Source organism: Equus asinus, chromosome 6, assembly GCF_041296235.1.
Source record: "Equus asinus isolate D_3611 breed Donkey chromosome 6, EquAss-T2T_v2, whole genome shotgun sequence".
Taxonomy (NCBI): domain Eukaryota; kingdom Metazoa; phylum Chordata; class Mammalia; order Perissodactyla; family Equidae; genus Equus; species Equus asinus.
This window is the reverse complement of record NC_091795.1, coordinates 51,541,795-51,568,409: the sequence shown is the minus strand read 5'-3', so window position 1 is coordinate 51,568,409 and position 26,615 is coordinate 51,541,795. Positions and strand designations below refer to the sequence as shown.

Here is a 26,615-nt window from a genome sequence, read left to right as displayed (position 1 = left end):
AGCGCTTCTAATCTGTTGCCTTTGAGAGATAATCCTACAAAATGCAGCAGAATGTAGATCCCAAAACCTGCAGAGATTACTTTTTATGGGAGAAGGATTATCTCTGTAATCCAATTAACTCAGCAAGTCATAGAAAAACACAGGCTTTAGATTAGCATTGGGGGAGGAGCTGGGAAAAGAAGTTAATTCATATTAAAACAGGTTCGCAAACCTCTGCAGTGCATTTACACTTTCCTAAATCCTAATCATTAATTGGTATGGTGAACCAGTAGCTTTTGGAAAGAATCATACAGCCATGAACCAGATAGTTTTAATGTTTAGAATGCCTCCTTGTGAATGTCCCAGTTTCCTTTGAGAGCTGAGTACATTTCTCCCTCCCAAATGGTAAGTTTGTAACTCACTACATTTCCCTCTTCATCTCGGCTGCCAGGAAGCTTTGAGTCAGATGACATATGCATCCAGATAACCAAATCAACATTATGATCCCACAGATGGTTCCCAAATTCCTGGAGATGGGAGATTATTTATGTCGTATGGCATTAGCTAAATACCCTTTCACCTCTCAGAGGGTCATTTTGGTACCATTTGTTAGGCCAAAATGAACCTACTGGCCACTACCAAATTCCCTGAACAATCTTCCAGGTCTCCAGGCAACTTCCTGTCTCAACTCGCAGTTGTAGTTGCTGAGAATCAACGTGGCCATCAGATTGTTATTCTGACTTTCTTTTCAGTATCTTCTATGCTAATATGATCAATAATTATGCAGAGGGCAATAATATTAAACTGCTTTTATCCCCTGAAGGAAATGCTTATGTGCTCAAGATAGCCTGCATTTTCTGAGTATATTTCAAAATCTCTGAAGATTTTATTCATGCAAGGTAAGTTTGACCTTCAACTAAACTCAAATCTATAATTTAAAGTACCCTCTGACTCGAAATTCTCTCCATTTCAACGCCAATGATCATCAGCTGCTCTCCAAGTAATATTCGCTCCAAAGGAAGGTTCCCGCTACTGATCCACGCACATTTTTGCATTTCTACTCACAGACTTAAGTTCTGCTCTCCAATATGTGACTGTAGCTTAATTGACGGAGGAATGCAAAAAGAGATTCGCAGGCGTCTGACTACTGTCGACTCATTGACTTCCCTCAGAGAATTCTTTCACTTGTCTTTTAAATTTTCCTTTCTTGTCAAAATTGCAGGTGCAGATAAATGCTGGAATCTTATTTCAATCAGAAAGTGCCAAGAACAAGAAAAGATGGAGAATTTTGATTGTCGTTGAGGACAGAGCCTCAAACAGCTGGAGGCCTTCCATTCTCTTTTAGCCTCCATCCATCTAAGAGAAAAATGCACTAAGGATTTCACTCAATTTGTGCGGAAAGATGAGGAAATTCACACTGAAATGAAGAACCACGCTCCCAAAATAGCATTAACCTAGAACAGCACTGCTGGGGGAATAAGAGACCTTGAATGTAGTGGGTCCATCTTTGGTAAAAGGTCAAGGGGCGCTCCCAGGGGATCGCTGGGTGGCGGTTATCTGATGATACACTTGCTGTTCCTTTCAGGGAGCCTTGGAGCCAGCTCAGGGATTTTCACCTCAGCCAGATTTTCTTTCTCCAGACCAAATAAATGTGTCTTCTTCAAATAAACAACTTCTGAGTAAACCTGGAAATGACAGAAGAAAAAACAAAACTAAACTAACTCTGAGTTAGTTGTCACTCGGAGCCTCTCCCCTAGGCTGGGTCCAGCTATTTGTCTCAGGACCCACCCAGCATCTGCTCATAAACCCGCTGCAGCGCGTGATCTGAAAGATTCTGTTTCCAGGCTGCATCTTCGCTAGTCTGGACCCGGTCCTCAGCATCAGGGACTGTGTTTGGGATTTATCTATCTCCAGCCTCTAGCCCAGCTCCTGGCATACGGTGGGTGCTCAATAATGAACCAAAATGTGGCCCCTCACTGAATATTCATGTATGAAAATACCAGGATCTGCTCCTAGGCCAGATTTGTGTCCTTCCCCGGTCTGGTCCTAATCTCCCCCTCACCCCAACCGTACCATTTTCCCTCTGCTCTTCAACTACTCAGACCTGTGCTGTCCAATACAGTAGCCACTACCACGTGTGGCCACTGAGCACTTGAAATGTGGCTGGTCCGAATTGAAATGTACCACAGGGTAAAATACACACTGGATTTCAAAGAGTTAGTACAGATAAAGAACGTAAACTATCTCATTACTAATATTTATATTGCTTACATGTTGAAATGACCCTATTTGGATATCTTGAGTTAAATGAAATATACTATTAAAATTAATGTCACCTGCTTTTTATTTTTTTTAATGCAGCTTCTCGAAAAGTTAAAATAATCTGTGTGGCTCACATTCCACTCAACAGCACTGGCTCAGACCTTACCTGGCTTCCATCAGACCTGGCCAGAGTCTACCGAGACCCCATTGACTTGACCAACATAGCGTCAGTCCAGCAAGACCTGAGGTTCACCAACAGCTCCAGAAAGTCCCAGAAGCAAGTAGCAGGTGGCCACTTCCCCTGTCTCTCCTCCTGGTCGAGCCACACTACACACACAGAGGTCTCCACAGCAGGGCGTGCTTTGCTGCCCTCTGCTGACAGCATCCCAGCTCCCGCAGAGTCACCGGCGCCCAGAGCCTCTCCCTCTGGCCTCTCCTGCTTCACCGGCAGGCAGCCATTCTGGCTCTTCTCTGCTTCCCACTTTCCCATCCTTAGCATGCTGTTTTCAAGAGTAGGGGTGGGACGGAAAAGAGACTGCACCTTCTCAAAAGAAAGATGTGTTCTGGAGAAAGCAGTTTCTTTTTAAGACCATTATGTATTTCCTTCAAAAATACAAACCTATCTTGTAGTGTTCCTCACACTCACTCGTGACTAGTATCATGTAGGACATTTGTTAAATATACAGATTATCAGGCCTCACTGCTGGACGTTCTGGATCAGGAGTTTAGAGTTGGAAGCCCAGGAATCAGTTTTTAACAAGGACCCCAGGTGATTCTTGTTCCCCAGGAAATTTGAGAAATATGGCTATGGAGCAGAGCCTCTCAAACCCAAAGGGGCTCACTAATCACCGGGGACCTGGTGAAACGCAGGTTCTGATCCAGTAGGTCTGGGCTGGAGCCTGAGATCCCACACATGTAAAGGTTCCCCTGTGATGTCCGTGCTGCTGGCCCATGGCCACGCTTTCAGGAGCGAGGTTGGAGACACTCAGGGTCCCCCCCCCCAGGTGTATCCTTAACAGCGCACCTGTTCTATTTAGAATCACTACGAGCTCCTCCGCCGCTTACCACTCCCATTGAAGCTTTTCTAAAAAGCAAGCTCAAATTGTTCTTTCTTTCGTCTGGAAAAGCAAGGATGCCCCCTTTTGACAGCTCAGAATATTTTCTTTAAAATGCCAGAAGAGGAACAGCAGGTGTATTTTCTTCCAAAACATCTTTTTTCAATTCGTATTGGTTAGAAAGAATTCCTTTCCTAGACTAATTCCTTCCATAGACTAACTATGAAGCCCGGTGCATTGAAACCATGTGGGAATCCTGGCCATTTAAGCCGAAGGTATGATGGGAGTGATGCTCTGAGACTGTGCCCTCTTGAAAGTTTGCCCTCAGAAGGAACCAGGCAGGGGGAGCTGGGGCTTGAGAAGTGAATGGTCGCCTTTGAGGACTGTCCGTGGTCTCCAATCTTTAAACTTGGTTTCTGCCCTTATCTTTTAACCCTTTTCTCCCTGGCACACAGCCAGCATGTTTAGTGCTCTCAGATCCGGCACTCATCCCGGTCAGGCTGTTACTGCTCCTAGCAGTTCCCAGTGATTCTCTAGAAGTTTTGGGCGGGGGGAGTGGATGGGGAGTGCCTCTATCATATAGACTTTGGTTAAGCTATGTGTTTAACCCTTCTCTTCCTAATGGTGAACTTTGGATTTACCCAAGGTTACGCCTTAATTTCCTGAGACATCACAAGACTGCATCATAAACTGTGGAATTTCCAGACACCGATGAAATTGCATTTATTAAGCAGAAGCCCTTCTGGATGGGGACCTTAAATGACGAGACATGATATACACATCAGGGGATGAAAATTAGCCCACCATTCTGTTCCTGGCTTAATTTCCAAGGCTCGGAATGAGTCTAGCATCTATCCACATAGCTTAAATGCTGGGCGCTTGGTAGTGGTGAGGTTGTTTGTTTTTGTTTTGTTTTGTTGTTTCAAGGCCAAGGAAATAATCCGTCTTAACAGTTAATACCTTCCCTTCCTCACCCCTGCATTTTCAGAGGACTCCTTCCATAGTTAGCCACATAACTCCCATTAAAGTCACATTTCCTTAGATGAGGAAGTCACTGAATGCCTAATTACACATGCAATGCTGGAAAAAAAATATTAAGACTGCATTTACATTGCCAGCTTTCTTTTCCCATTACACAACAGAAGATTTATTCTTTCATCTAGTGCGTGAGCATTGCTTTTGCAAGCTTGTGGTTCCATGTAACATATATTAGTATATCATTCACTCTTAGCACCAACCTTGACAATCCAGAAGTTATGCCTCTCTCAATGTTATATATAGTCTTTCTTCTGAGCTAGAAACAAACCGAACCAAAAATAATCACCAAATCCCACATCCTGGCTGTCACTTACCCAGACAGAGTGACATTGCAACACCCCAGGGCCCCACAGATCTCCTGTGAGCTATGTGGATTCCTGCCATGGGCTGCACCCACGCAACTATCAAATGCAATTCACTGGCAGAAAGCCCATTTAAACCTTTATCCAGTAGCATGTTTGGGGTTTTTTCTGGACAGGTTGCTTCTGCCTGTGGAAATAAGTGAGTGCTCAGTGATCAGTCATGATCCAGGGATCAATCTTAGGTTGTATAGAAAGTGACCCAACAAAACATGTAACACACATGTATGCACGTTCACCTCCGTTAATTTCCAAATGCTTAGACCTTGGAATATTCATGCAGTTTGATCAGAAGCAAAGCCCAGTACCCACACTCTCAAACTCCAAGGTCAGAAAGTAACTAAAGAAAAATGGCAACCTTTAATTGGGCTGTTGCCGAGGCCTCAGGTGTGTGGGTGTCACCTAGTTTTTCCAGATGTCAGCAGAGAGACAGGATTTGATAGATAGATAACTTAGCCCTCATCTCTTGGGAACTGCTACTTCAATGCCTGGATCACCTACCGAGTCACATTGCTAGCAGGTTCCCAATAAACACAGCTGACAGACAGTCGAGCTGAGGCAGCTCCGCGGGGGGATCAGTTTGCTGAGTGGCCTGGCAGATGTCACATGTCACGCAGAGCCTCAGTAACTCACTGAGGGATCCAGCTTCCTGGGCTCTTTGCCCTGTGCCTCCCGAGACTCTGCTAGGATAAGCCAAGTCATAGCAATTCAGTGCCCCAGACATTGGCATGTGGAGACTGGAGCTGGACACTGAGCACTGGGGTTTTCTGCTTGTCATAGCTGCTGTCGCAATGGTCCCAACTCTGACTTCTCAGGCTCTTATGTGAGCCTTATGTTTGTAAGGGTGGGAGTAAGAGATGAAACCCCCAGAAGAGTCTACCTGGGGTTCAAAGAACAGGAAGAAACCTTCTGCTGATTGGTGGCACTGGCCAACACTGCCACCTTAGAGCCTTGGCATCAGCTTGTAGCCCCGTTACACAAAGGAGATGCCCTGGGGCTGAATTCCCAAAGTCCCTAGGGTTCTTCTCAGGTCCGGGTCTTATGGCTCCCTGGAATGAACAGTCATGACCACTGCCCAGTGAGCCAGCCCCCACCCCAGTACCACAGGCACATCCAATTGAATAGCACTGATTATTTTTGTACAGATCTCGTAATATACAAATTCCTCTATCACCCTAGTCTCTGTCTAGCACAGTGGTTCTCAAAATATTTGGTCTCAAGACCCCTTTGCACTCTTAAAACTTATTGAGGACCTCAAAGAGCTTTTGTTTATGTGCATTATATTAATCAATATTTACTGTATTACACACGTTCCATTACCTATCAGAGCAACATCGTCACATGTCATGTAGCCTCTAGAAAACGCCACTGTATACTCATGAGAGAATGAGAGTGGCAAAGGCAAATAACATCTTAATATTTTTGTGAAAATAGTTTTGACTTCCCAACCTCCTGTAAATGTCCCCCCAGAAATCCATGGATCACACTTAGACAACCACTGACCTCTGTATTTATTATCTTGTCTGATATCAGATTTAATCATCTATTCATTTGTTTACTGGGTCTCCTCCTCCTGAATGTAAGCTCACTGAAAGCAATGACTTGGTCTTCTTCACCCATAACCATAGTTTCTACAACAATGCCTGGGATACACTGTGTGCACAATAAATGTTTGTTACAACAATGAATAAATGACAGAGGTAATGCAGCAAGATAGACCCCCGCCCCCCAGGACAAGTGCTAGAATGTTTGACATAATACAGTAAAGCGTGTTCCACAGAGCCTAGCACGTGGTCTGCACTCCATTCCCTCACTCTCCATCATGGCAGAGAGGGTGTCTAGCAGCAAGCTAAATCCTCCAGGGTCCTGACAGCCTTCACAGGCCAGGTTACGGTCGGGATTCGGGATTGCTAACAGCCCTCCCTCAAGGCAAAATCCTAGAGAAATCCTGGCTGTTCCTCAGGCACAGATAATGATCCTAAACAAGAGCATGGTAGAAACCAGGGTCCAAGTCCTTCAGTGCTGACCAGAGTTGACTAGAGCCAAGCACTGCTTAATCTCAACCCCAGTGTGAAACCAAGAAGAGAATTACTAGAGCCAGAAGATGAAGTCACTAACCTCTGTTCTTAAACTTTTTTAAAAGTCAGCTTTAGGAGCTATTTTCTGCTTGGTGTATCCTTCCCACCCTACACACATTCCTCCCTCCAGAACCTCCCTCTGGACTCCCTAGATCTACAATACAGGCAAATCGCCCTGCCTCCATCTGTCTCTCTCTGGTCAATCAACACCAAAAATGTTTAAAATTAAAAAGAAAATACAAGAAGGATGTATACTTTCACCACAGTGCTCCATTAATCAGCAGATGTGAGTTTTGCTCCATAAACTCCGGACGCAAGAAATGCCACATTGATTTTCTAGCCACTCTCCCTCCCGTCTGGTGGGATATTCAGTGCCAGGTGTTATGGCCACTCCCTTCTGCATGGCAAACCCACCAGTGGTCACCACAGAGAATAGCTGCCTCCAGGGGCTTTCTAAGGGGATGGAGACTGATGGGGAAGAGGATTATCTTAGACAGATAGTCAGAGAAGGCCAGTGAGGCCAGAGCAGAGTGAGAGTGAGGTCGAAAGGGAGGTGGAGGTCAGTTCCTGTCAGCCTTGTAGGCCTTAGTAAGGAGGGGGCTTCATTCAAGGTGTGATGGATGCCACTGGATGGTTGTGAGTAGGGATGACATCACTGACCTGCTCTTGATATAGAGCACTCTTGCTACTTTGCAGAAAGTAGACTGTAGATGTGGGAGGAAAGCAAGAATGATGGCAGAAAGACCAGAAGATAGGGACCTATTATAGGGACCCAAATGAGAGATGGGGATGACTCAGATGAGCAAACAGAAGGGAAGAGAATTTGTCTGACGTGAAGATGGAATCGCTGTAACTCACAGTTAGATTGACGTGGATATAAGGGAAATAGAATAACCAACGATGACTCCTGGGTATTCAACTTGAGCAAAATCTAGGCAAATATACTGAGATGGAGAAGATGGAGGTAGGAGCAGGTTTGAGGGATAAAATCAAGTTCTATACTGAAGAGATTCAATTTGAGATGTCTATTGGATTTCCAACTTGAAATGTCAGATAGACAGATGGACTTCTGCAAGGATGGAGCTCCAGGGTGTTGCAGAGATTGAAGCTGAAGATATATCCTTGGAAGATATTGGTGTGTAGGTGATATTTAAACCCAATGGACTGCATGTCACCCAAGAGAATACAACAGAGAAGAGGAGAGAAGGGGTAGAGGACTGAGCCCTAGGGCACTGCAACATTTAGAGGTGAGAAAGAGGAGAAGCCAGGAAAGGAGACTGAGGGGAAACAGGAAAGACAGGAAGGTGTGCTGCAAGAAGGAGAGGTGATTAATTGTATCAAATCCTATTGAGAATGCAAGTAAGATAAAGACTAGGAATTGGCCACCAGATTAGGCAAGGTTTTGACCTTGATAAGAACAGTTTCAGCAAAATGATGGGGATGAAAGACTGAGTAGAGTGGGTTGAGAGAATGGAGACTTCTAGGCTCAATAAGGGACTGAATAGCTGCTTTTACTTCTGTTCCCTCTTGAACCCCCAATAAAATGACAATAAAAAGTTTTAAATACCTAAACCCATGGAACAGAGAACATAGGAGAGGTGATGTGATGAGAGCATTTGAGAGATGTCAGTAAAATTTTGGAATCCAGAAAGCAGATGGTTGAGTGGTAACTGACCTAGCAGCCTGAAGAAAATTGAAAGCTAGGTACTTATAGTCTGGAGGAACAAGAAATGGTCTCATTCATGCCAAAGAACCTCAGAAGTCTCAGGAATCGAAGGTACCAGGTATTTATGAAGGTAGGGGTGCTAGAAGGGGCTGAAAGCAGGAATGAGTGAAGGTCTCCATGAGAAAAAGTCTCCTAGACGCCCTCTTCCACTCCTGCATGGCTGAGTGGCTGCCCCTCCACTTCCCAATCAAAAGACTAGAAGCCTAGAGAGGATGAACCATAGGGACTCTGGACTGGGAGAACCAAATCACACATGACAGTAAAATAAAGATTATTTCTGGGGCTGGCCCCATGGCCAAGCGGTTAAGTTCACGTGCTCCACTTCCGTGGCCTAGGGTTTTACTGGTTCAGATGCTAGGTGCAGACATGGCACCACTCATCAAGCCATGCTGAGGCAGCGTCCCACATAGCACAACCAGAGGCACTCACAACTAGAATGTACAACTATGTACTGGGAAGCTTTGGGGAGAAAAAGAAGAAGATTGGTAACAGATGTTAGCTCAGGTGCCAATCTTTTAAAAAAAAAAAAAAAAAAAAAGATCACTTCCAATGTACAAAGTCTCATTTACCACCTACGGATTCTTTCTTAGAAAGGTCCTGGAGGATGTACTCCATCAAAACAAGAGGGTAAGCCAAGAGAGAGAAAACCAAGAGTCAAGAGGCCCAACATAGGAAGTGGTAAAGGGAATTCCCAGGAGAAAAGCAAAGGGACATCCCAGGATGACACCCATGCAGTAGGCCTAGAGAGCAAAAATTTCAGATTGGAGTTGAGGATGGAGGACTCCAAGAAGGATGTCTCCAAGAAAAAGAAATGAAAAGAAATATATATTAGCTGCTTTATACTTCTAGCAGAAAGTTTGGGGATAAATTGTTATTAAGTACAGAGAAAAGCAAGTAAAGGAGAAAATGAGGAAATAACTCCAAAGAAACAAATTGTACAAGAAAGGAAATACAACAATAGCATATTAAAAGTCTCAATTATGGGGTATAGCTCAGTGGTAGAGCATTTGACTGCAATCATAGTAAATTAAAAGGTTCAGTTATGACTATTTACTAGTCATAGTAACAATGAATATTGGTGTAACCAAAACTATAATAGAAATATGTTGGAAGGATGGTAGGAAGAGAAAGGGCAAAAAGACTAATTCTTCATCTTCCATAATAGGAAGTCAATAGATAATATATAAAACTGAAAAGTCAAGAAGTATATATATAAAAGTTTTTAAAAATTGAAGTTTTACAAGGTTTATTATAAAGAAATTATCCAATTTCTTCCCATCAGAGGCAACTGCTTTCAAATTTTACTGTTTTTTGAAGCTTTCTTTATCTACATCTTTTCTAAAATAAATAAATGTATATATAATTTTATATATATTTTACTATTTATATATTATTATACATAATATATATTATTTTCCTATAGATATATGATTTTCAATCATTTCCCAGTTGAATTTTATCTTCCCATTACTTAATGAAAGGTTGAGCAGATTTCATAACTTTCTGGTTACTTTCAGTCACTAAGTCTATCCAATCTAAAACGCCAAGCTCACCAGTGATTTAAATCTCATTTCCACCCACCCCCAAACGGTGACCAGATTCAGGGGTTTGGAGTATAGACTCGGAGGGGTCTGTTCTTTTCCCATCTCCTCCCACTCAGAGCAGAGATGGGCTAGTAGAGTTGGGGGCTCTTTTTCTGGCCTCCTCCTCCCTGTCCCCCGTGTCAGGAGTGGGAGAGGGATGGAGAGGAAGCGCTCTTCCTCCCTCTGGTGGTTGTCTCTGCCTCTCTAGCTGCCTCCTCTTGGCCACAGATGTCCTCTGTGTGGCTGGCATCCACGTGGTAGCTCTCTCTGGAGCATGTGTATGAGTTCCTTGGGGGATCCCAAATGGAGCCTCCCTACTGGTTTTCCTGAGGTGGGAGATATGAGCCCACCTGAGACCCCTTCCACCCCCTACAATTCTGGTGGGTGGTCTCAAAACCTTCCCCTGATTTTCCTTGACCGATGGAAATCTGACACTTCCAACAGGGGAGAGCAGGCTGTCCCACTGCAGCCTTGTCTCTGCCCTGACCTCCCTCCAGTCCCCATTTTCCCCTCTCAAATCAGCAGAGGGAGACAGACGCCCAGCTAGAGAATGGATGCCAATCTCTCCAACTTATATTCACAAGTGAATTTCTGGGACCCCTCTCACTTGCCTTAGAGGAGGGGAGGGAAAGGCACAGACCTCCCCACCAGGCTGATAACTCAACCAGTGTGATCGTGTCTTTTTTTTTTTAATAGGCTAAGAATTGTTAGGAAAAGTGACGTGATAGTTGAGACAACAGAGACAGTTAAACCTTCTCTTAATACACTCCCTTTTGTCCCCATCTCTGGCCCTAATCATAAGTTCCAGGACCACAGGAAAAGTTCCAATCAATATGGTACTTCAAAGATATCCCTTTCTGGAGTGTTGCTGTTCAGGGAAGCAGAGAAACAGAGCCATTGCTGGAGGAGGATGTGGGATCCAGGAGGTATTTTCTTAGCTGGGAAATGTTACCGAATGCTTGTATGCTGACAGGAATGACCCAGTAGAGAGGGGACAGAAATGATACAGAGGAAGGGGATGGTTGCAGGAAGAAGACCTTGAGCAGGCAGGAAGGGAGGGACCACTACACAAGTGGTGCCTGTGGTCGGACAGGGTGAGACATTCATCGTAACCATCAGGAAGCACAGCACGCGTGGCCACCAACACAGTTATGTGTGAAGATTCTCAGGTCGTTTCTGCTTTTATTTATTTTATTTTATTTATTTATTTTATTTCTGTTTTCATTTTATTTATTTTGTTTCTGTTTTTATTTATTCAGCGAAAAAAGGAGCCAAGCCAACAGCTAAGAGTGAGAAGCAGAGAGGTGACATTGACAGTTTGATGAGAGAAGAAAAGGTATAAAATAGTCATTTTGGAAGAAGAGACTAACGTGACCATGGCAGTGTACAGGACAGCTGGGCAAGGCTGCTGGCTCTTGAGATTCAGCAGAGTCGGCTCCATTGTGGGCTTTTCTCCAGCCATATCCAGCTGCTCAGGGGCAGACAGGGAGTGGGGGAAGGTTGGGTTTAATCAGAGTTGAGGTTTTGCCAGAGAAATATGGAGGGAGACAGGGGCAGGTAAACCGAGTATTATCTAAGGGTGGGATTTTAAGGATGGACCATGGAATCTAACCTGAGCAAGTGTGGAAGGAAGGACACAAGGAGTCATAGGCAAGCCAGAAAGCGAGGTGAGGTTGGTAGGTAAGTGCCCGTGGAGTTGAAGAATGCAGGACCTTATAGACAGACTAACTGTGTGGGCGCTTTCACTGAGATTTCCTCCTGCTGTTCTTGCTGTAACTCCCTAGCCTTGCTCTACTTCCTACCTTTCTGTTAGGTCACCAGTCTCTGCCACCTCAGAGGTACGCCTGCCTCAATTCCTCTGATACGTGAGATCCATAGGTCCCCAGACCCGCCCCACTTTCTCTAGAGAGAGGGAAACATGTTTCCTTTTGCTGATGGGTTTTCTTGCCCTCCCTCGGTTACCTTCCTCGATTACAGCCACCCCTCTCTCTATGGGCCACCTTGATGCCCAGTAGGAACTTTTTCTCTCCAACAGACCCACTGACTCCTTTCCCTCCAGTGCCCCCCGCACTGTGGTTGTGTCCTAGTTTTTTTTTTTTGACTACTTTTCTGTGCATCAAATTAGACTGGTGAGTAGGCACAGATAAAGTTTACAGAGGAAGGATGTGGCTGCCATCCTGTTCACAGGAAATGACTGGCAGTAGTAGAGAAGTAATCCAGTCTGCAATAGCACATGCAATCAGAGGGAGAGCCTTGTTCTGGATGTGTCTCCTATGATAGTATATATTTGGGAGCCTGTCCTGCTCAGGACGATGGCTAATACAGGGCAATTGCTGGCTCTGGCCATGCACTTAAAAGCCACAAAACTCACATGGAAAAGTGAATTACCAGTCTGTCAAGAGGATGGAAGGGATTTGTTTCTGCACAAACCCAAGATCTCCTCTGGCTCCAAATTTTTCAAATTTGCTTTAAAGTAATTGTTCTATTTTCTATAATAGCAACATTTTCATTGTAGCAAAGACTATTCATAATATCTTAAAATCTATTCTTTCCTTTTTAAATAATAGTACCCCTAATTTTTAGCTGGATACATGGCCATCAGAATAAAAACTATATTTCCCAGACTCCCTTGCAGAGAGGTGTGGCCATGTCTAAATCCTGGGAACAATGGGGAGTGACTTCTGGTCACTCTTAAAGGTAAGGGATGTGCCACCCCTTCACCCTTTCCCCTGCTTCCATCCTGCTGGTTGGAATGTCAAAGAAACAGGAGAGAAGGAGCCAGGGACCCTGAATGATGCTCTGAAGAAGAGCCAGTCTACCTGCCCTGGACCATCCACACTACAGAGAAATAAACTTCTCTCTTGTTCAATACAGTGGAAGCTGAGGCTCTGTTACAAGTGTCTGAAACTGTTCCCTATTACCCTCATCCTTCTCTTTCTTTAGCTATGTATCTGTCAGACAAGTACAAAATGCCTAATTCATGCTTTGATCTTGCCATTTTTCATCCCATTCTTGAATCTATCATTGATAAGATTGTCACCTTGGTGATTTTCTCCTTAATAATGGAAATTTAAAATTTGTATCTAAGATAGGGGTGAATCTTCTTTCTGAATGCCTATTGTGTATAAATGCAATGACTAGATCCTATTCTCAAACTTCTGGTGATAGATGAATGTCTTCAGGTAAGTCAAATAGCAAATACTGGAGTAATTGAGCAATAATCTTTGAACAGTAATCTTTAAACAGAACTAGTTGTGTTTAGTTCTGAATATTCTAATAGAAATGATTTCCTTTTCAAGATACCATCTTGCCCCTTCCCCATTTGTATTGTTATTGCTAAACCACCCAACTTTAATTATCATTTAATTATCTTTATCTACAGTTGAGTGCCCCCCTTCTGTTGGAAAGCCTATTTTATACAAACCGAACCATGGGTAATTACCTATCAAAAGCAGATTTATCTAAATTCCCACTGAAACTAGATGAGGCAGTTCCTTTAAGTCATAAAATCATTCAAAATTAGATCCAGGAAAAAAGGACAGCATTGCATTTGAATTTATAGAAGACCAACATTACAGCTACCGTAGGGAATCAATTCTCATCCATATTGCCTCCTGTGGGAGTACGAAATCTCAGTTCTAGATTCATCTTCTAGGTTGTATATTGTGACAGATACTATAGGTGGATTCACTTACCACTTTTTCCAGACCACATTTTCTTGCCTTCCTCTACTACAGAGGTTGGGGAAAAAAATTAAAACCTCATGTTCTCGGCCCTATTTTAACCCCTTGCAGTAAGGAGACACCATGTGACCCAGTTCTGGTCAATGAGATGTATATAGACATCTCCTATTTAAAAACGTGAATTACCAGTATTTCCACTCCCAGATGTATGTCCAAAAGAATTGAAAGCAGGCACTCAAACAGATACGTGTATACCCATGTTCATAGCGTCATTATTCACAATAACCAAAAGGAGGAAACAATCCAAGTATCCATCAACAAATGAGTAGATCAACAAAATGTGGTGTGTAAACACACAATGGAATATTATTGAACCATAAAAAGGAATGAAATTCTGATACATGCTACAACCTTGTAGATGAACCTTGGAAACATTATGCTAAGTGAAATGAGCCAGACACAAAAGGACAAATATTGCTTGATTCCATTTACATGAGGTACCAAAACAGGCAAGTTCATAGAGATAGAAAGCAGAACAGAGGTTACCGGGGGCTGGAGGGAGGAGGAATGGGGGTTGTTTAACGGACACAGAGTTTCTGTTGGGGATGGGGAACAAGTTCTGGAGATGAATAGTGGTGACAGTCATACAACATTGTGAATGCACTTAATGTTGTTGCATAGTACAGTTAAAAATGTTTAAGGTGTTAAATTTATGTTATGCATATTTTACCACAATAAAAAAATACGAATTAAAAATTTTTGTGCCTATTTTTTACTTAGCAAATTGCAATTCTGGATCTCTTAATTCTATATTTTGCTTAAAGATTCAACATGCTACCGACTTTAAATAGACTTCTAACTCATCACTCAAGGTGCTTTTAAGGTAGCTCATTTTACCCCAAGGCTAACCAGAGATAGAACCAATAAAAAACAAAGGCAGAGGGTTGTGGCTCCCTAAATATCTATTTTGCTTCTCCACCTTGAGGAATTGGAGGACAGAAGGCATTTGAGAGGAAAAAGGAAGAAAGATGTACAACTTGCCACTTGGTGCTGATAAAGAAAGCAGTCCCCACAGGAGGCAAGACATGCCCACGGCAGATGAGCAGGAAGGAGGGAAATTCTTTGCAGAAGTTTGAGGTGCTCCTCCATTTTGAGGTGTCTTGCCACAAGATTTTATCCACCCAGTGGGAAAGCGTGTCAATGAGGAGAGGTGTTAACCGCAAGATTGAGCAGCCATCATGGCCTGAGTCTCTATGCACAGAGGCTTTCTCCTCATTTCTTTCCCTGCTTGACACATGGTTCTTACTTGCTAATAATAAGCTAACATTTGTTGAGTGCATACTGTCGAGTGCTTACGTTGCCAGGCACTACTGGAAGCATTTTACACATATTAGCTTATTTAAATCTTACAAGATCCCTGTGAGGTAGATACATACTCTTATTATCATTTCTACTTTACAGATGAGAAAGTTGGGCCAAAAGAATTTGCATAATCTGTCCAAGTTCACACAGATAACAAGTGGCAGAGCCAGGATTGGAACCCAGACAATCTGGTCTCAGATCCCTCATGCTTACCCGCTGCTTTATGCCGCTTCTCAGATCCTATAGATAATTGTTTCCTCTGGGTAGCAACTCAGTCCCCAATGGTGCTTAACTTCAAAATATTCTAGGCTAGTAACCTCTCTGCCATCATCATGGCTTGTTTATAGAGGGACAAAAATAACGTGTGTCTCTGTGTGTGTGATTATACAAGTCAAATAACTTTCTATTTCATAATTATATTAATTAGGGTAACCTGAGCAGCTGTTATGGACACAACCCGAAAGTCTCATTTGCCTAACACAATTGTCTAATTCGTAGTAAAGTAAGTACAAAATAGCTGATTCTAATCAGATGGTGACTCTCAGAAACAGGCTTCCATCTCATGGCTCCACCATCTTGGAAATTCAAGGTTTCTGAGTTTGTCATGCTCTTCTGGGTCAAGTAGGAAAGAGAAAGAGCATGGAGGCTCATCTGTTAGGTTATCATGGGCCAGGCCTAGAAATCACACACATTCAATGGGCTCAAACACCACTGGCTAGAACTCAGTCACATATCCTGAGAAGGAAGCTGAGAAATGTCAACCAGCTGTGTGCTCAGAAAAATGAGAAAACAAGTTTTGGGTGAACACATGGCAGTCTCTGCCATAATAGCCTTCCCACCCACTAATGCATTTGCATTGTCAATGTTTTCACAACTCTCCTGAGCCAGAGATTTGAGTCATTGCGAAGCGTCATGAGTAGATAGGATGGACCACCAAGTAAAGAGTTTTCCCAATACTCCTGTCGATTACATCTATTATTACCTACTCTTATGCCTTTTTTAGCCTTATAGATTAAAAAACCATAAGTAATGTAGGACAATTTGAAGCTTTCACTGATTGCTCCTAGAGAGAAGCATCAGCTAAGGTCTGATGTTATAACCAAACATAGATTCGCCAGCTATCAACACTTTTGTGACTTGCATTTTAATAACACTGTGGGCAAACCTTATCCTCCGACAGATCAGATCACAGTCTCAAGCAGCAGGAAATGGGGCTACGGTTTTAGCCCCTTTTCTGTTTAATTTATACTTTAATAGTCTGATACGACTTTGAGGTTAACTGGATGCACGTTTACATGTCAGACCAGATAAAAAGGGGTCGGTAATGCAGTCACTCCATCAAAACCAGGAAGAACCCAAAATGCAATAGGTCTGAGTGTCTAGAGTCAGAAGAAAGTGTATTTATTCCCTCTAGTGAAATAAGATAATAGTTAAGCTGTAAGATAAATTAAGGTGTGGCTTTTAAAACACGTTAGCAGCTTATGATGATTTTTAAAGAAAAATCCCATTCCTTAAACACCTAGCATGATATATTCAAAAATATGTATGTATTTAAATAAGGATCAACAGGCAACTTTCAAAAATGAGGAGAGTAACTGCCATGTACAGGCAATATGATTATGAGTGACTTATTTTCTCTAATATTTTTACATCATATTATCAATAATTTTTCTTATAATTTATTGCTAAATATGAAGACAAAAAAAGAATCCTTTCCTGTCCTTAATACAACAGTAACAAGCCTTCCATTCTTCAGTGAAGGACAATTACTGTTTCTATCCAGTTTGGTAGAATGAGTAGTTCTAAAGTGAAGTGTAGGATTTTAAAAAATTATAGTTCCCTGACGAGGACTGAGGGAAATTAATTTTTTAAAGAGGGTGAAAAGAACGCTTTCCAGAAGATACGCACGCACTGGTCAGTCTTTTCCTAACACAGAGGATGCCCAAAGCCTGCTACCCTGACCAGCATTTTCATTATTAAGAAGCTGAGAGGTGAAGGTACTCTTTGACTTAGAGAATATTTTATCAGCAGAAGCTCCGAAGAGATCCTTTCTTTAAATATTCACAGTGTTCAGTGTTCCCTAACGCCTCAGGGATTTACTGAGAACTCCACAAACGTCTGTTTTGCATCCTTAGGCAAAGGTTAGCCATTTCAGGTGTATGGTGTATGTGATGTGTTTTCTTATGGACAACATAATTCTGTCCCTGAAAATCACTTTTTTTCTGCAAGGTCTTTCAAACCACCTGAATGTCTTTGAGATTCTTATCACTGAGTATCAAAAAGTGCCACTTGTACCAAGCTCACAATTTCCCAGTTCATTAAAACATCTGTCTTCACGGCCATCTTAGGTGCCAGAGAGTCCTTGCCTCACCTACTTGGATGTAACTTAACACCCAAGAAGACTTAGGGGCATTTGAAGTTTCCCCAAGAGGCCAAGTCAAGCATTTAGAGCTCTCTCCCTCATTTTATTCTGGTAATTTGAACGGATATTTATTCAGAGAACTGTTATAGTTCTCCATATTCTATGTTCATGATCCAGTATCTTTCCCAACCAATTCTTTACACGTGTGGAACTTACATACCAGCAGGAGGTAATACTTAAGACAGAGAACTATGTCTTGGTTATAGAAAACATAACGCAGAAGAAAAAATAGGAATTCAGATCTGATAACGGGTCTGGAAATTGCCCTATTTCTTGTTGGCAGACAATTCTCCACGAGTCCTTTGTGTTTCTGCTCATCTTGTGACAGCTTTTATTCTGGATTATCTGTTCAAATGAACAGTCCTAAAAGATAGAGATAGTGTCTCCCTCTAGTACAGAGGATTTGTTTGCTGTGGAGGATAATAAAGACAATGTTTCTTTCCAGGGAAAAGTTTCAGCAGGTTTGCAAGCAATCCCCTTGTAAGATTGATGGTTTTGTAAGGTCATTATCCCTCAGCTATGACACAAACTCACTGGATGCACAGCATTCCCTTAGGCTTGCCTCCACATTGGCCCTGTGGGAGTCAAGGGCCAAGCGAATTCATGAGAACGTGAAGATCATGGTGCCTACTGGGCCATGAGTAATGAAGTCCTTGGTTTTTGGCCCAAGAAGCTCATGTCTTCTTCCAACATCCAGGAAACTAGAAGACTAACTTGTTAGCTTGAAAGTAGGGTAAAATCTCAAACCCTTCACAATTCTTGATTCTTCTAACAAGAGATAGCCCACTGTTAGGATGAGGACTCTCGTTAACCACAGTAAAAGGGAATTTTTATTTCACAGGCAAAACAAATAGGTGTGCGTGATGGCTAAGTATTAACGTGTGCCTTCCACTCATATGTACTTATCTCTGATGACTTGCTATCATAAAACATCCCCTACACTTACCAGAGGACATAATTAATATCAACTTCACACAGACTCATTAATAGCGTTCCCCGAACGTCTTTAACAAATGTAACACCATGATAAACAGCAGCGATATGCATTGGCTACATACTTGCTTTTGAAAGGAGCTTTCCCAGGAGGGAGCTGAGCATGTTCTCACGGAATAGATCAGAGTTCCTCCAGGAAAAGATGGTACTTGAGAGAATGAAAGCTGAGATGTTGAAAGAGTCTTACTAAATCAAATAATCTTCAACTAGGAAACAATAAAATACCTAAAAGCCATATCCAGAAATCTGAGTTATAAAATGGACTATTAATTCCATGCCAGCCATACCTAACAACGTCTTGTAATTTTTTTAAAAATCAATTACTTTCCATGTAAATTGTTAATCTTTTTCTAAGAATGAAAGGACTAAGAAAAAAAAAAAAAAGGTAGAATTCAGCCATCTCCAAAAGTAACAGATTTATGATACTGACTCACAAATTGGTGTTAGATAACTTTGATCTGCACAGAACACCTGGGATGTAGAACACCTTTAATATTTTGCTATTAATGACCATCCAGGGATAGTTTAGGAAAGAAGTTTGTTTCCAGTATCTGTGCCTTGTTTTTCAGATTAACGCAACCCAAGATTGTTCTGAAGATGTATAATTACATTCAATCCAATATTTATAAGACGTCGTTCTCATTTAATCCTATGTATATTATGTTTCTGCTGTAAGCTAAGAAAAAAGCAGGTTTAGCAACTTCTAGGTTGTATTTTACTCCCTTGCTTTCTGCTAAAATGATGGAGCCTTATAGTACAGTTGTACACTCTTTCTCATCAGTATTATCACTTGTTACCAGTGAGAGATTCTTTAACATCCAATGTGTTTTGGAAGAGGAGAGGCCAGTACTTTAAAAATAACTTTTAAAATGAACATCGAATTCAACTCGAATTGGAATTTCTAAACTTTTTATTTCCTTTTCCTTTCCAGAAATAGCCCCAAGGGATCAAACCTGTTCAAAATAATGAAAGTGCAAATTACAATCATACTGCCATGCTGAAATATATTTTTTACCTATAATATTTGCAAAGACAAACAGATTTGAAAAGACATTGTGTTACAAGAGTAGGAGAAACAGGTACTGTCATATTTTGCTTAACAGGAGAGAAAATTGACACAACCTCTATACAGAGCAATTAGGCAATATATCAGAATTTTAAATCAGAAACCCTTTGGCCTAGAAGTTGAACTTCTAGGAACTTAGCATACAAATATGCTTGCACATATGCAAAATGACATGTGCACAAGGTTATTTATTTCAACATTCTTCAAAATAGCAAAGGATTGGAACAATCCAAACACAGTGCAATATTGTGCCACCATTAAAAGGAATGGCACAAATCTATATATGATATAGTAGGACATCTAAGCAAGGTACAAAGGAGTGTACGTAGTATGGTAGCATTTTTGTAGGAATAAAAAAATGGTACCTATATATAGTACCTTCGTAATGTGTTGATTTAACTAGCCTGAACTACGTTTCCCAAAATTCCTCTCTCTGCATGTTTCCGGTTAGGGTAGGCCTCAAGAGACATTTTTGCATGAGATTTGGAAGGTAGAAGTAAAGTAGCAGCCATTTTTATTTGTATGCTTATAAGGTAGAAGCAGGCACTTCTGTAGTTCACATACATTGTCTTTTATCTGTTTGCTCACCTCTTTGGAAAAGGGCAGCAGGTGGGCCTGCAACTACTTCACCTTCCCCTGGATTCTCCATCAGCTTCTCCAACTCTAGGCCCAGGTGTGTGTTTGTTTAGCTCTGTGAAAGGTACCAGCTTCTTCTGCAGGACACCCGCACCAAGGCAGAGGCAATGAGAATTGACAGAAGTTCCAATCCATCCCCGTGGAGTCCAACCCATGCTCATGGTTCCAGCTTGCTCCTTCCTATTTTATATCCACCCTCCCTCCTCAACTGCATGTCCTGCAGATTTCAAGCTCTAGCATCAGGTATGAAAACAAGAGCCTTACAAAGACTATTTAGCCAACTTCTGCAATTCCATAAGATTAAATCCCTATAATAAATCCGTGTGTGTGTATGTGAGTGTACACACATGTACATATATACACACACATACTCATACGTAAGATCTAGAACAATTGAGAAATTGGGTACAGTCATTGGATCTAGAGAAGAATAGAAGTAAGGTGACCAGAAAAGGGAAGGAAGGCATACCATTTGTGCTTTTAAGTGTTGTACCATGTGAATCTATTACCCGCTTAAAAAAATAAACATTTGAAATGTTTAAAAATTCCTTAAATTATCTTTCTCATATTTGCATGTGGAGATACAAAAATATTTACCCTTTATTTCTATTTCTTTAAATAGGTTCATATTTGTTTTCTATATTTATAAAATTTTGCATGTCACAGGGGACTTAAAGTTAGAGGAAAAGGGAACTTGCATAGTTTCTCTCTCTAGAATCAGCCCTGGGCAAAAAGAGAACATAGCTAGTATGTCGTCCTCATGTGCCCTTAGTCTCTTGCTCTTTCTAATATCCTCAGTCAAAGGATCCCATTTGTGGGGACACTGAAGACTCGCAGTACTGTAAGTCGGTTAGAATGCCCTAAGAGAACTAGCCACTCTTAAGACCCGTATGTAATCAGCATAGATAATCGGTAATATAACCAGCATCAAGTAGACTGTAGACTCCATCAGAGAAGCCCATGTGTAAATGGTTTGTTCTGTCCACCTCAGATCAACCACACTGCATATAGGTGCAGTTCCTGGAGGGGTTCTTTCACTCAGGACTTTGGAAATAATAGAGAGAAGCAGTTTAAAGAACCAAAATAAGACATGATACAGGCAATACTTGCTAACTCATTATAATTTTCAAAATGTTTCTACATACATTGACTTATTTCTCAATTATACAGTAATAGCAAATATGAATTACCATATTTAGAGCATTGTGTAAAAATTTCAGTATACTCTGGTGAATCCTGAGGGTACCATCATTAACTCCATTTTACCAATGAACACAGTAAGGCTGAAAGATATTGAGACTTACCCAATATATCCAGGTAAGTATCACAAGTAAGATTTGAACCCAGGCCCACCTGACTCTGGAGCCCATGCTCTCCACTAGGTCACGGTCCTGTTTCTCACTGCAGCCCTGTGAAGAAGGTAGGGTAAGTTGTTATTATTACTATTTCCATTTTACAAAAACCAAGGACCAGAGGGGATGTGATTTGCCTAGGCCACATAGATAGGACAAAGTAGAAATCAAAATAAGAATATCTGACTCCACATATCACACTCTGGGTTTCTTAAGCCCAGCTGATTATGATATGTACTCATGAGTGTGTTCTTGTTTGACCGCGTATTCCTTACAGAGGATTAAAAATTCTTCTAACTGGGGATAACTGGAAGTACAGTCAATCAGCTGTCATGATTCTGGATAACTCCTTTCTTTTTTTTTCTGTCCTGAACCTGTGTTATTTGTTTCTTGGACATCTCAGTGAACTTTAAGGTTGGCGCAGAAGTTCTCCAACTTCTGCAATTTCCCTGAGTCTGATTATTGTGGCAGTCCTCTGCTCCTACAGCTGCATCTATAGACTGAATCCTTATTGCACTGTCTTCTCCCCTTCTCCCTACCTCTAGACCTTATCATCTTTGGCAAGGTTTGCTTTTGTTTGAGTGTCCCTCTTAATGCTACTTCTGCATTTATTTTACCCTTTAAGATGTATTTCAAGCTTCTGTATTTTAAGCAGTAATTCTCAGATGTGTTCACAAGCAGAACACTTGAAAATCTTACTGTTAAAAAAGTAAACTAGGGAATCAATGGCAAGCCAGGAATTCATGCATGAGGAGCAACCTCTAAGCAAACAAGTGGCAGTAGGGTCTATGTGAATACCTGAGGCAGGACCGGTCATTTTGCTTTTAAAATATTTTTTGAAATATTTGTAACAAATGGTAAAGCACATAGAATAACATACTGAATACCTGGGTGCCCACCTTGCAGAATTTTTCATGAGCAATGAAAAGCATCAATTAATAGATTTGAGAACTATTACAAAGTCCAAATAGAATAAACATAAATACTAAAACATACACTTAGACACATCAGAGTAAAACAGCTGAAAACTATAGAAAAAGAATCATTTCTAACTCAAAGCAAAAAGAGAGAGAGAGAAGACTCTCAGAGAGGAAAGAAACATTACCTTCCAAGTTGCAGCAACAATACTGGCAGTTGACTTCTCAACAGAAACAATGGAAACCAGATGACAATAGAAAGATACCTTTATAAGTACTGACAGAAAATACTTGCTAACCCAGAAATCTGTATCCAGGAAAAATACTTTTCAAAAATGAAAGCAAAATAAAGCCATTTTCTGGGAAAAACAAGAATGGAGAGATCTGTCACCAGAATACCTACTCTTAAAAAAGGAAAAATATCCTTGATGGATGCACAAAGATGCAGAAAGGAACAAAGTGCACTAGAAAGGGTAAGTATATGAGTGCGTGTATACAAATATTAGCTGTATCAAACAATATCCTATGAGGTTTGAAGTATATAAAGAATTAAAATACAGAACAACAATAGTACAAGAGGCAGGAGGAGGAGCTAAAAGGAATTTAAGCATTTTAATCAAAGTGAATGAATTAATACATCAAGGAATATTAGAAAATAAATTATTTTTATCAAAAATAAATTATCGAACACATCTTTAAGATAATGAACGAAGTCAAGATAGAAATCACGTAGATCTAATATAATTAATCTAGCTTATAATTATTTAAAACGAGTAAAACTATATGCTGTTTCTCATTGCTTAATTGGTAAAAATGTAACGTAAGATGTAGCTAAAATAATGGAGCTTTTGAAAGCAAGAAGTAGGGTAAAAAGTGTGATTTTCTTTCAGTAAATATGTGCATATATATGTACTCTAGTGCTTGGCTTTTGGAAATATTATTTAAATCATGTATAAAATTCAAAAATAATTCCATATACATGATGGTGCAACTCTGTGTTTTAGTAGAAATGAAAAACACCTTTGAGTAACCAAAGCAGTTTAGGCTGATGACATGATCCCTGCCGTTGCGATGGAAAGAAGAAGTGGGACTTGCTTTTCTTTTTGAAGAGTGGCAGAAGGGCAATTATGAAAGAGGAGGTGAGAAAGCATCACACAGGGAAAAGTATACACGGAAGTTGAAGGTTTTCTTCAAGTACAACAACTTCAGGTACCCTAGAACCCGGGCAAAATCTTCATATAACCACAAGGACATGCATACCTCACATTGAAGACCATTGCTCCAGGGGAGACGTTAAGAGAGGAATTACTGAGTCACAAAATGTACGTATTTTCAGCTTTACTAGATTTTGGCAAACTGCTTCTAAAGCAGTCGAATCAGTTTATATGCCCACAGCAGTCGGTTTGATAGAGCATCTCAACGTTATTTTTATTTTTCACTGGGATTGTATTTTTGTTTGTTTTGTCTCTCCCTGATTATTAAAGAGGTTGAGTGTCTTTTCATATGTTTATTGGCCATTTAGGTTTCCTATGGGAATCTGCTCTTTTTCATTAAGTTATTTGCCTTTTTATTATCAATGAGACATATTTGCACATTCTGGATAGTCACGCTTTTCACTTATGTGCACTGCAGATAGCTTTTCCCAGGCCATAGGAAGAGTACTTAAAACTTTCAAGGTCTCTGTTTCCTTATATGAAGAAACGAGCATAATAACACCTCCTCAAAAGGTGGTAAGTCACTTAATCCTCAAAACAAGTCTATGAGGTAGATATCATAGTAAGTCCGTTTTTCAGAGGAGAAAACTTCTCTAGGTTCTGCCAAATTGTTGACCCTACATAGAGGTTTTACCAATTTTTATCCTATCATCAGAATATACATGTCATGTTGCTCCACTCGAAATGATCAGAATTTTTAGTTTTTGCCAATATGGAAGTGTGAAATGGAATCTCTTTGGTTTTTATCTGGCATTTTCCTGGTAGCTAATGAGGTTGAACATCTTCTCATATATATCTTCACTCTTCCACTTCTCTAAAATGCTTCTACATGCCTTTTGTCCATCTTTACACTGGGCTACTTGTTTTCCCTCCCTAGACTATTCTTCTGCCTCTTCTCATCTTAACTATTGCCTCTTCCGAGAAGTCTTCCCTGATCACCCTATCTGAAGCAGCTCACCCTCTTTAGTCCCCGTCACAGCATTCTGATTATCTCCTGCATGGTACTAATCAGAGGCTGCAACTTTCTTGTGTACTGCTTATTGATAGTCTGTTTCCCCATTCTAGAATGTAAGTCTTATGAAGGTGGGAATCTAAATTGTCTTATGATCCATCCCTAGACATTATATGCCTGGCGTAGAGGTGTACTAGCCAATGGCATCTTCCTGATGCAGCCGTCTCAGATTTAGAAAAATCATCGATGTCATCCAAACAATAAATGCCCAAATGCCCGTCTGGATTTCATGCAGAATTCACCATAAAAGTGAATTTAGGATATTCTGAGAGTCACAAACCCCAGCCTTTGGGTTTAAGATTTTTCAATTTATTTTTGTTAATTCTGCACAATGGCCACTAGAGGGAGACATAGCCAAATACTATCCTCAAATTCTAAGATTTATTTTTACGTTAGAATTTTAAAAATCTTCCAGCCCAACCCTCCTCTCATTTTCCCTGAAAGATGTCCATCTAACTTCTTTGAAAACAAATTGAAAACAATTACAATGGAGAATTCACTACCCCCGGGACAGACTATTCTACAGCTGGGCACCACTCTTCCTGAGAAAGTCCCCTTTCTTGTTGATCTATCTGTAACTGCCTCTCCTTGCCTAAATCATTAATAAACTGACACCACCTTGGGCCTTAGTCTGAGCTTCATTGTCTAGAATATTATTTGGAACCTTGAGTCCAATCCCAGCATTCGTCACACCTTTCTCATCCTTGGCCATTGCTTCAGGTTGAAAGTCCTTGTGTTTTTTCTCCTTTAACCCACAAGCCCACTGCTCCCTCCCCCAAGCTTTACTCTACTAACACAGTGTGATGCCACTGCCTGGATTCATGCTAGGGCACCAGCAGTTTTACCCACTGCCTGTACAAATAGCAACACAGTGAAAAGGCAAATAATGTCCCAGTATTGTTATGAAAATAGGTTTTTGGTTGTTTGGGGGTTTTTTACTGAGGAAGATTTGCCCTGAGCTAACACCTATTGCCAATCTTCCTTTTTTGTTGTTGTTGTTTTTTTAATGTGACCCACCACCACAGCATAGCTGCTAACAGCCAAAGGCTGTAGGTCTGCACCCAGGAACTAAACCCTGGCCACCAAAGTGGAGTGAGCCAAACTTAACCTGTAGGCCACCAGGGCTGGCCCTGAAAATACTTTTGACTTCATAGAGCTCCTAAAATGGTCTTGGGAATCCCCGGGGGTATGCAGACTACACTTTGAGAACTGTTGGACTCAGCTATAAAGCTAATCTCAGCAAATTGAAGAGACTAGGTATCAATCATAGAGACCACAATCTTTACCCACAATGCAGTTAAATTAAGACCCAATTACAAAAAAGATAAATGTCTCCTTGCATTTGGAAATTTTAGAACTTTTTTTAGACAATCCATTGGTCAAAGGAGAAATCATATCAGAAACAAGAAACATACTTAGAACTGAATAATGATAAAAGTACAATATGACAGAAATTTGTGAGATGTAGCAAAAGTGATACTTAAGGGAAATTTGTAGTCTTAAATGCTCATATGAGGAAAGAAAAAGACTAAAAATTAATGACCAAAATACTCAATTTAACAAGTTGAAAACAGCAACAGATGGGCCCAAAGAACATAGAAAGAAGATGATAATAATGATAAAGGAAGAAATTAAAGAAATATAGGGGAAAAAAAAGAAATGATACAAAGGATCAATAAACCCAAAAGTTGATTATTTGAAACGATACAAACCTCCAACAAAATAAACAGCAGAATGGAAGAGACAGAGCAAATAACCATTGAACTGACAGAACAATAGAAATTATTCCCAACTCTGAACAGAGAGAAAATGCAGTGAAAAAAATGAACAGAGCCTCAGAGACCATGGGACTATCACAAAGAATGTAACATTTGTGTC

The 26,615-nt window shown here is 40.9% G+C and overlaps 1 long non-coding RNA gene across 1 annotated transcript in view; it reads right to left on the bottom strand.

The window, feature by feature from the left end:
• Window positions 1-1,529: 1,529 nt before the first annotated feature.
• The window catches only part of LOC123286602 (uncharacterized), a 53,675-nt gene continuing 28,589 nt past the window's right edge, over window positions 1,530-26,615 (bottom strand). Inside the window, exons 2-3 of the long non-coding RNA XR_006529173.2 lie at window positions 21,547-21,651; window positions 1,530-1,664 (exon numbers count right to left, since the gene is read on the bottom strand). This is a non-coding gene — a long non-coding RNA (uncharacterized lncRNA). The remainder of the gene's footprint in view (window positions 1,665-21,546; window positions 21,652-26,615) is intronic.